The sequence below is a fragment of the Symphalangus syndactylus genome, chromosome 5 (genome assembly GCF_028878055.3).
Source record: "Symphalangus syndactylus isolate Jambi chromosome 5, NHGRI_mSymSyn1-v2.1_pri, whole genome shotgun sequence".
NCBI lineage: Eukaryota > Metazoa > Chordata > Mammalia > Primates > Hylobatidae > Symphalangus > Symphalangus syndactylus.
The window spans coordinates 60,179,218-60,190,365 of record NC_072427.2 but is presented as its reverse complement, the minus strand read 5'-3'; the positions used below and the strand labels follow the sequence as shown (position 1 = coordinate 60,190,365).

General features: G+C 41.4%; 1 pseudogene; it reads right to left on the bottom strand.

Moving 5' to 3' along the window:
- Positions 1 to 480: 480 nt before the first annotated feature.
- On the bottom strand, positions 481 to 1,300 carry LOC129482606 (acidic leucine-rich nuclear phosphoprotein 32 family member A-like; annotated as a pseudogene).
- Positions 1,301 to 11,148: the final 9,848 nt, after the last annotated feature.

Genomic DNA, 11,148 nt, shown 5'->3' with positions numbered 1-11,148 from the left:
AGAATTGCATAGGCAACATAGTCTATTCTCAAATTTCCAAGAAGAGAAAGAGAACCACAGAAACATGAAAGTTTTGCCCAAAATAATCTCATTACTGAATTGTAGATCTGGGAATTGGCTCCCCAAGTGTGGCTTGGTTCTCAGTAGCATTTGCTCCTGAAGGTGGTGTACTATTTGCATAGCTAATTAAAGCAGGATGCATATTGAAATGCCTTAATAAAAGGTTGCCCAGTAGTGAGGAAGACAACTACTCCCGATAAAGTGATTTTGTAAGCAGGAAATATTTCTTGCTGTATACTGTTCCTGACAGCAAGACTTCATTTACTGCTTAATGGTCATTTTTTTTTTTTTTTGGCAGTAAAAATAGTATTTTATTACACCCCCACCCGCCCTCCCTCCCCCCGAAACCCCCAGTACACCTTTCCCCTCTCCTTCCCACAGCAACGTTACAATCAGAAAAAAAATAAGTTTCGGGGGGCAGGATTGGAGGGGGGAGGGGATATGGGTAAAAACAGTCAAATCACAACAGGAATTTTTCAAAATAGATTATTCCACTTAGTCATCATCTTCTCCCTCATCTTCAGGTTCTCGTTTTCGCTTCTGACTCCTTTCTTCACCGAGCTCTTCTTCATCTTCCTCATCATCTACCTCTCCATCGTTATAACCTTCTTAATCCTCCTCCTGCTCTCCACGCACGTCCTCCTCTTCACCTTCCTCCTCCTCTTCCTCCTCATCCTCCTCGTCTTCCACTACCTGAGCATCTTCATCATACTCCTCCTCATCCTCATCCTCATCCTCCTCATCCAGGCCCTCCACGTAGCCCTCAGCATCCAAGTTAGGGGCCTCCTTGTCGTCCGGGTCATAGCCGTCGAGATACGTGAGTTGCGGGAGTAGCTTGAACACATTTTCTCGGTAGTCGTTCAGGTTGGTTACATCGCAATTGAAAAGGTCTAAGCTCTTGATGTTTTCAAACTTTTTTCAGTGGCTCTGTTGTGCTGAGGTCTTTAATTTTGTTGCCACTTAAATTTAGATGCGTGAGGTTCGGACACTTTTCTGCCAATACTTCCACAACCCCTGAGACTCTGTTATCGCTTAGTTCAAGCTCCTTAAGTTTAACTTTGGTAAGTTTGCGATTGAGGTGAGGCCTACGTTGATTGTACTTAAGAATTCCGGTTCTTCAAATTCATCTGTGAGGCCTTCGAGTTTGCCTTCATTCGACCGACTGTTGTCCAGGACAAGTTCTTTCATATCAGAGGGCGTCCTGTTCCAGCTCTAAATGAATCCATCTGCCCATCTTCATCTCTCGCACTCTCTGCAGAGGCTCCCGCGCCGGCAGAATTCAATCAATAACACGGCCGCGCATTTTAGGATTTCGAAGGCTCAACCAGCTCCGCTCGGTTCTTGAGCTCCCCCGCACCCGCGGCGCACACTGACCTCAATGGTCATTCTTTTAATGCCGAATTTTTAAATAAGGAAACTGGGAGAGGTTTTATGTAAAGATTACCATCAAGTAAAATTGTAGAGGAAAACCCAATACCTAAGCAAAACAATGCCTATATGTATGCATTCCAACCCAAGAAAAACAGTAACAGTCATGATGTACAGTATACAAACCTCCTTCAACAACTCACCAGATTATGTAATAGAGATGAGCCACTTATCTATCGACTTTATCCACTAGGAACAAAAATAGTGTTTATTAACAGAATACATTAAAAGTGTCATAGAAAGCAGTATGCAAGAGCCCCAGTCTTAAGAATATTGAGTAACTAAATAACTTCCAGACTACAGATTGAATTAAAGCAATTATTCTTACTGGTGATTATCTAAACTAATCAGATCACACGGGTTTACAGGTCCACAAAAAGAATATCAAAATCATGGTCAGATTACCATTAGGATACATATAAATAGTACATACCTGATTACCAATAACACTTGAGGTTTTCTTTTACTCTTTTCTTTTTTTTTTTTTTTTTTTTTTTTGAGATGGAGTCTTGCTCTGTCGCCCAGGCTGGAGTGCAGTGGCACGATCTCCCTTCACTGCAGGCTCCACCTCCTGGGTTCATGCCGTTCTCCTGCCTCAGCCTCCCGAGTAGCTGGGACTACAGGCACCCGCCACCATGCCCGGCTAATTTTTTTGTATTTTTAGTAGAGATGGGGTTTCACCGTGTTAGCCAGGATGGTCTCGATCTCCTGACCTCGTGATCCGCCTGCCTCAGCCTCCCAAAGTGCTGGGATTACAGGCGTGAGCCACTGCGCCCAGCCAACACTTGAGGTTTTCTAACATGTGATTACAATAAGGCAAATTCCTTTAAGGGGTTTCATGGCCTATACTTGTTACTTTTTAACTATACTAAATTACTCCTATCTGAAAAACTTCACCAAAATTCAGTTTGATGCTTCTTACTTTTTGACTGCTTATATTGACCTAGATATCAACTTTTCAAAATGAAATAATTATTTTTCCATGAGTAGCATAATGCTGACTTAATATGGCAGATATCTGGTACCTCGTATTTATGCATATGAGGGTAAGAACATAAAATTTAATGCCAGAAACCTGCATGGTTCTATCTAAATACTTGATTAGAAAGCACTTTGTTGTTTAATTCCATCTTATCACAGATTAAATATATGTGGTGGCATTATTTCAATATATTATTAGTCCATGTTTTCTTTTGTTTCTTTTTTAACTAAGAAAATACTCATAACACAAATTAAACTTAGAAAGCACAATTAGTAGTTTCTAAGTTGAATATTCTCCAACTGCAGTGCACTTTCTTGCATCTCAGATAGCAAATCTACCACAGTATATATAGCACACTGTGAGAAAGAATAATATTGTAAGCAGAGACCTTGATATATAGGATTCAAGTATTTGAGAAAGAACCCTCCATTTTCAAAAGCTAAAATTTGGAAGACTATAAGTTTTTATGAATTTGAAATTTTAAAACAGTGTATATTTTGGGAAACACTCACACACTCAAAACTGAATTTTTGGTAGGAAGAGCCTGAACCTGCAGTGCAATCAGGCTCTCTCTATTCTCTCTGGAGCCAACACAAATTAATTCTTACATTGAACACTTTCATAATTGCATTTTTTGAAAGTACGATATCCACTAGTGAAATTCAGAAGTGAATAGAGCATTTATTCTCTGAGTTCTAATATTTTTATTAGTTTTTTTGCCAAGTGATCGACCTATGCACACACATTGAGGAGACCGTCTTAGGCTAAGAGATGAAGACTTGTATGCAAGTGTTTATAAAGGAAGGTCAGGACAGGAAAGAGAAGGAAGCCTGGCACAGTGCAGCCTCAGACAAAAGTTGTCTTGCATGGGAACTCTGGAATATACTTTATACCACAAGGTTGTCCAAACCAAGGCAAGGGAACTGGACTTTCCTACCCCTGGACTAGACAGTCATTGGAAAACTCCCAGGCTCTCTTTCACTTGTGGCCCAAGTGGCTCCAGTAGCTAAAGGGAGTGTGGCTGTTATACCAAAGGGAAGTGATGCCCGGAAATGGTAAAAGGGCTTCTGGACAGAGCACTGACAACATCTCCTAAAGGTTGTTTCTCAGATAGCAGAGATAGAAGTAGAGCCTGACTGAAGGCCTTTGTGTTCCTTGATATCAGTTAAGAATATTTTGATTTCAGGATACAGAAATGGAATGATCCCTTTTCAGATGTAGCTTGATCCAGCGTTCACACATCATCATCATTTTGTCTCTCAATTCTACTTCCTCTGGATTTACTCCATCCTGATAGGACATCCCAGTAGCTCCAGTTTCTCTCCTCATTGCCATAAGCTGTTCCAAGCTTCATATACCCATACCACCAAGCACCAAGCCAGTACAAAATAGAGAATCCATACCCAATTTTCGCAACAAAAATACTGAATTACTTGCATTGATACAGTTTAGATCACATGCCCAATCCTATTTTAGTTGACAAGGCCAAGAAATGCAATGTTTTCATTGGCTTAAGCCGGCTGTTACGTGCCCATTCCTAAATCTGGCTTAAGTCTATGAGTGGAGTCAATATTATTCAAATGTCACGGTTTGGGAGTTGTTAATATTAAAAATGAAAAAGAAAGTACAATTATAAGAAATTAACAAATAGCCACTGATCTCTTGTTCTTATTGTAAATTTTGATTTGTTGTATTCCGAATCTAATTTATTTCAAGCTGTAGACATGGTAATGTTTGAGCTAAATTGTGAACCCAGTTGGAACTAGCAGAGTTGGTTTGTGTGGAAGGAGAAACAAAGAATGCTCAGAAGTTAGGCTGTGGTATGTGAAGCATGGGATATACCACCACCACCACCTTATCACCCCACACCTGCACACAAACAAAAGAAGCCTTACTATCATGCTTGTTCTGTTGGAACAGAAGTTTGCCATTAAATGCAGTTTTTTAAATTAGATGTCTCAGGAATTTGCTACAGGCTCAATCTGGGGCAAGCCAGAAGAATCAGCCTTAGTTACTTAGATGAATGACTACGTCCTAGCCATTTCTTCATTCATTCACTCAAATAGTAAGTACCCCATATATACCAGGTACTTTTCTAAATATTAGTAAGTACAGTGGTGAACTAAACATAGCAGGTTCCTCCTGTTGGGGGTTGGGGGCCATACACAATAACAAACAGGCAAACAAATAAAGTATCTTTTGAGAGTGATAAATACTATAAAATAAATAAAACAATGAATTTAAAGTCAGGGAAGCAGAGCATTTATCTGAAAGGTGATGTTTGAGTGGAGATTTGATTGACAAGAAGCCAGCCATGTGGGCGGGTGTGGTGGCTCACGCCTGTAGTCCCAGCACTTTGGGAGGCTGAGGCAGGCAGATCATGTTGTCAGGAGATCGAGACCATCCTGCCTAACACGGTGAAACCCCATCTCTACTAAAAATACAAAAACTAGCTGGGCGTGGTGGTGGTAGGTGCCTGTAGTCCCAGCTACTCCGGAGCCTGAGGCAGGAGAATGGCGTGAACCCGGGAGGCGGAGCTTGCAGTGAGTTGAGATTGCCACTGCACTCCAGCCTGGGCAACAAAGCCAGACTCCGTCTCAAAAAAAAAAAAAAAAAAAAAAAAAAAAAAGCCAGCCACGCAAAGATCTGCATTAAAGACAATGAAAATATTAAGTACGACTGCAAGAAGTAGGAATAAACTCAGTACATTAGAGAATAGAGGAAAAAGGCTAGTGGCTGGAGTGTGGAGAGTGATGAGGGGTGAGGTGGGTGCAATCAGAGAGGAAGAGAGGACATAGTGCCAGACCCATGTCCAAGACCTTTGTGCTTGTCTATAAGGGAAGTTAGTGTTTGGCTTGAGGTGAACTTCAAATTCCTGCTGTCTTTATTCTTCAACTGTTCCCAGGGAAGAAACCAGGGTTCTTTAGGCCACTGGAGCATTCCACAAAGCCCTGACAAAGTCTTAATGATTCCTTTTGAACAACTAATTTTCTTTTATTGATTTTGTAACAGTGTACCTTAATTTTTTCTTATTCTAGAACCTGTACAAGCTTATAAAATCCAAGATTTTTAATTTTTTTAACAACAAAAAGAATTTGTGCCATTTTATGTCTTTTGTCCCACACTTAATAAAATACAATGGAGATTGTTTTATGTCTGTACATGTAGTACCCCTTCATTTATTTATTTATTTATTTTTGAGACAGAGTTTTGCTCTTGTTGCCCAGGCTGGAGTGCAATGGGGCGATCTTGGCTCACTGCAATCTCCACATCCCGTGTTCAAGTGATTCTCCTGCCTCAGATTCCCGAGTAGCTGGGATTACAGGTGCCCGGCACCACACCTTGCTAATTTTTTTTATTTTTAGTAGAGACGGGGTTTCACCATGTTGGCCAAGCTGGTCTCAAACTACTGACCTCAAGTGATCCACCTACCACAGCCTCCCAAAAGTGCTGAGATTACAGGCATGAGCCACCACGGCCAGTCCCCTCATTCTTTTTCATGGTTGCATGATTTTTCATTGATGAGTGTATACTTTATTTCGCTAATTGTCTGTTGATGAATATCTAGATTCTTTTTAGTATTTTACTATTGTAAGCATTTCTGCAGCTGAACATTATTGTACAAATGTCTTTGCGTTCTCTTGCAACTATTTTTGTAGGATAAGTTTTCCATAATGGAATTGCTGAGTATGAGAATTAAGATAAATGTTGCTAGGCTGCCTGTGAAAATGTTATAACATACTCCTCCCATGCTTGGCAAATACTAGAACCTATCATTCTTTTTTATTTTTGCAAATCTGATAGAAAAAAAGCATTGCAGAAGTTCTTATTTTGGTTATCTATAGAATCTTGGACAGTTTCCCTTCATGCCTTGAATATATATATATATATATATATATATATAGTTGTTGTTTGTTTGTTTTTGTTTTTTTGTTTTTTTGACATGGAGTATTGCTCTGTCACCTGGGCTAGAGTGCCGTGGTGCGGTCTCAGCTCATTGCAACCTCTGCCTCCCGGGTTCAAGTGATTTTCCTGCCTCAGCCTCCTGAGTAGCTGAGATCACAGGCACCCACCATCACGCCCGGCTTGTATTTTGTATTTTTAGTAGAGACAGGGTTTCACCATGTTGGCCAGGATAGTCTTGAACTCCTGACCTCATGATCCACCCGCCTTGGCCTCCCAAAGTGTTGAGATTACAAGTGTGAGCCACCGCACCTGGCCTTGCCTTGAATATTTTAACTCCAGGTTCTGTGTCAATTATTAGTTATCACAATATCCTTCCAAGGTAGACAAGGCTGTCTTTCCAACACTTGACCTACTCTTTTTCATCCAAAGACACTAAATCTCTTGGTCATATACTGAGCCAATACACTGAGCCTTGTCATTACCAATAACAGCAAGCCCTCCATATTCTCATTTTGAGCACCTCACTCCCTGATTGCTACCTCCTGTCTTTCCAGTTCACTCCCAGTAATACTGATACAGTTTGGATGTTTGTTCCCTCAAATTTCAAGTTGAAGAGTGATCCCCAATATTTGAAGTACAGCTTAGTGGAGAGTATTTGAGTCACGGGGGCAGATCTCTCATGAATAGCTTGGTGCCTACCCATGGTAATGAGTGAGTTCTTACTCTGTTTGCTCCTGTGAGATCATGAGATTGAATTGTTCCAAAGACCCTGGCACCTCCTCCCCTCACTCTTGCTCCCTCTCTCACCATGTGACATGCTGGCTCCTCTTTGCTGCCACCATAAGTAAAAACTTCCTGAGGCCTCACCAGAAGCCGAGCCGATGCTGGCACCATGCTTCCTGTACAGCTTACAGAACTGTGAGCCAAATAAATCTCTTGTTCATAAATTACCCTGTCTCAAGTATTCCTTAATAGCAACACAAAACAAACTAATACAAGTGCTGTGATTACAGAGATGGGTGGAGCAAGATGGCAGAAAAGAAAGCTCCACTGATTGTCCACCCCCAACAAGGACACCGATTTAACAACTTTCTACACACAAAAAAAACACATTTGTATGAATCAAAAATTGGGTGAGAACTCACAATACCTGGTTTTAACTCTATATCACTGGAAGAGGCACTGAAGAGGTAGAAGAAATAGTCTTGGATGGCCCATGCCACCCCCCTTCCATCTCCCAGAAGCAGCAGCATGGTGCAGAGAATATTTCTGTGCCATGAGGAGAGGGAGAGCCAGCAATTGTAAGACATTGAACTCAGTGCTGCCATTATTATAGCAAAAAGCAAAACCAGACCAAACTCAGCTGACACCCACCCAAGGAGGGAGCATTTAAACGAGCCCTGTTTAGAGGGGAATTGCATATCCCACTGATGGGAACTTCAATTCCTGCAAGCCTCATCACCACAGTCTACAGTGCTCTGGGGCTCCAAATAAACTTGAAAGGCAGTCTAGGCCACAAGGACTGCAACACCTAGGTGAGTCCTAGTGCCGAAATGAGCCCACAGACAGTAGACTGGAGAGGACATGTGACCTACTGAGATACCAGCTGGGACAGCTAAGGGAGTACTGACATCACCCCACCCCTAAACCCAGGCTGCACAGCTCACAGCTCCAATAGAGACCTCTTCCTTCAATTTGAGGAGAGGAGATGGAAAAGTGGGGAGGACATTATTTTGTGTCTTGGATACCAGCTCAGCCACAGCAGGACAGGGCACCATTCAGAGTTTTGAATTCCCCTTCCAGGCCCTCGCTTCAGTACATTTCTAGACACACCTTGGGACATAAGGAAATCTGCTGCTTTAAAGGGAAGGGCTCAGTCCTTGCAGGATTCATCACCTGCTAACTGAAGATCCCTTGAGCCCTAAATAACCAGCAGCAATACCCAGGTACTATGTTGAGGGCCTTGGGTGAGATTCTGAGACTTGCTGGCTTCAGGGAAGACTCAGCACATTCCCAGTTGTGGTGACTACAGGGCAAGACTTCTTTTTGATAAAAGTGGGACTTTGTCTTGCACCTTGGGTCCCGGCTCAGTCACAGTGGGGTAGAGCATCAAGCAGACTCTTGGGGTTCCCAGGACTCTAGGACTTCACTCTTGAATAGCATTTTTGGACCTGCTCTGGGCCAGAAGGGGAGCCCACTCCCCTGAGAGGTGAGTCCTAGGGCAGGCGGCATTCACCGCAAGCTAACTGAAGAGCCCTTGGGCCTTAAGGGAACATTGGTGGTAGTCTGGCAGTACACCCTGTGGGTCTGAGGTAGTGATGGCCACAAGGTGAGGCTCCTCTGCCTTTGGAAAGGGGAAGGAAGAGTGGAAAGTGTTGTGTCTTGTGATTTGAGTGCCAGCTCAGCTGCAGTACAGTAGAACACCAGGTAGGCTTCTAAGGTTTTTGACAGTAGTCCCTGGCTCCCAGATGGCGCCTCTGGACCTGCCTGGGGCCTAGGGGAACTCGCCACCCTGAAGAAAAGGACACAGGCCTGGCTAGCTTTGCCACTTGCTGATTGTAGAGCCCCAGGGCTTCAAGTGACCACAGGTGGTAGCCAGGGAGTGGTTGCAGCAGGCCTGGGTGAGACTCAGTGCTGTGCTGGCTTCAGGTCTGACCCAGTACAGTCCCAGGGGTAGTGACCACAGGATTCCTGTGTCACTCCATCCCCAGTTCCAGGTGGCTCAAAACAGAGAGGAAGAGACTCCATTTGTTTGAGAGAAAGTAAGGGAAGAGAACAAAGAGTCTTTATATGGTAATCCAGAGAATTCTCTTGGATCTTGTCCAATCAAGGCAGTATACCTCTACAAGTCTGCAAGAACCACAGTTTACCGAGCTTTGGGTGCCAAAAAGCAGATACAGGTTAGATCACAACACCCAAGTCCTTTCAAATATCTGGAAAGCCTTCTAAAGAACTATGGACACAAACAAGCCTGGACTCTGAAGACTATAATAAATACCTAATTCTTCAATACCCAGACACAGACGAACATCTATAAATATCAAGATGATCCAGGAAAACAGGACCTCACCAAATGAACTAAATAAAACACCAGGAATCAACCCTAGAGAAACAGAGATATGTGACCTTTCAGACAGAAAATTCAAAATAGCTGTTTTTAGGAAACTCAAAGAAATTCAAGATATCACAGAGAAGGAATTTGGAATTCTATCAGCTAAATTTAACAAACAGATTGAAATAATTTAAAAGAATCAAGCAGAAATTCTAGAGTTGAAAATGCAATTGGCATACTGAAGAATACATCCTAGTCTTTTAATAGCAGAGTTGATCAAGCAGAAGAAAGAATTAGTGAACTTGAAGACAGGCTATTTGAAAATACATAGAAAAGACAAAACAAAACAAAACAATGAAGCAAACCTACAAGATCTAGAAAATAGCCTCAAAACAGCAAATTTAAGAGTAATTGGCCTTAAAGAGGAGGTAGAGAAATTGATAGGGATAGAATATTCAAAGTGATAATAACAGAGAATTTTTCAAACATAGGGGAAGATATCAATATCCAAGTACAAGAAAGTTATAGAACACCCAGAAGATTTAACCCAAGGAAGACTACCTCAGGGCATTTAATAATCAAACTCTCAAAGGTCAAGGATAAAGAAAAGATCCTAAAAGCAGCAAGAGAAAAGAACCAAATAACATACTATGGAGCTCCAATATGCCTGGAGCAGACTTTCAGGGGAACCTTACAGGCCAGGAGAGAGTGACATGACATATTTAAAGTGCTAAAAACTTTTACCCTGGAATAATATATCCAACAAAATTATCCTTCCAACATGAAGGAAAGATAAAGACTTTTCCAGGCAAACAAAAGATGAGGGATTTCATCAACACAAGACCTGTTCTACAAGAAATGCTAAAGGGAGTATTTCAATCAGAAAGAAAAGGGCGTTCATGAGCAATAAGAAATTATCTGATGGTATAAAACTCACTGGTTCAGCCTGGGCCATGTGCTGAAACCCCATCTCTACAAAAATACAAAAATTAGCCAGGCATAGTGGTGCGTGTCTGTGGTCCCAGCTACTTGGTGGCTGAGGTGGGACAATTCCTTGAGCTCAGAGGGTCAAGGCTATGGTGAACCAAGATTGCGCCACTGCACTCTAGCCTGGGTGACAGAAAACACCCTGTCTCAAAACAAAACAAAACAAAAACCACCTCACTGGTAATAGTAAGTACACAGAAAAACACAGAATATTATAACACTGTAACTGTAGTGTGTAAACTACTCGTATCCTACTTAGAAAGACTTAAACAATGAACCAATCTAAAATAATAACTACAACAACTTTTCAAGACATGGGCAGTACAATAACATATGAACAGTAATAATAAAAAGTTAAAAAGTTGGGGGACACTTTTTAACTTTTAAGGTGCAGGGTCTTTATTAGTTTTCTTTTTGTTTGTTTGTTTATGCAAACAATGTTGGTCTACACTATAGACCAAATGGATCTAACAGATATTTACAGAACATTTCATTGAATGACTGCAGAATATACATTATTTTCTTTAGAACATGAATCTTTCTAAAGGATAAACCATATATTAGGTCATAAAATAAGTCTTAAAACATTCAAAAAATTGAAAAAATAGCAAGTATCTTCTGTGACCACAATGGAATAAAACTAGAAGTCAATAATGAGGAATTTTAGAAACTATACAAATACATGAAAATTAAACAATATGCTCACAAATGATCAATGGGTCAATAAAGAAAT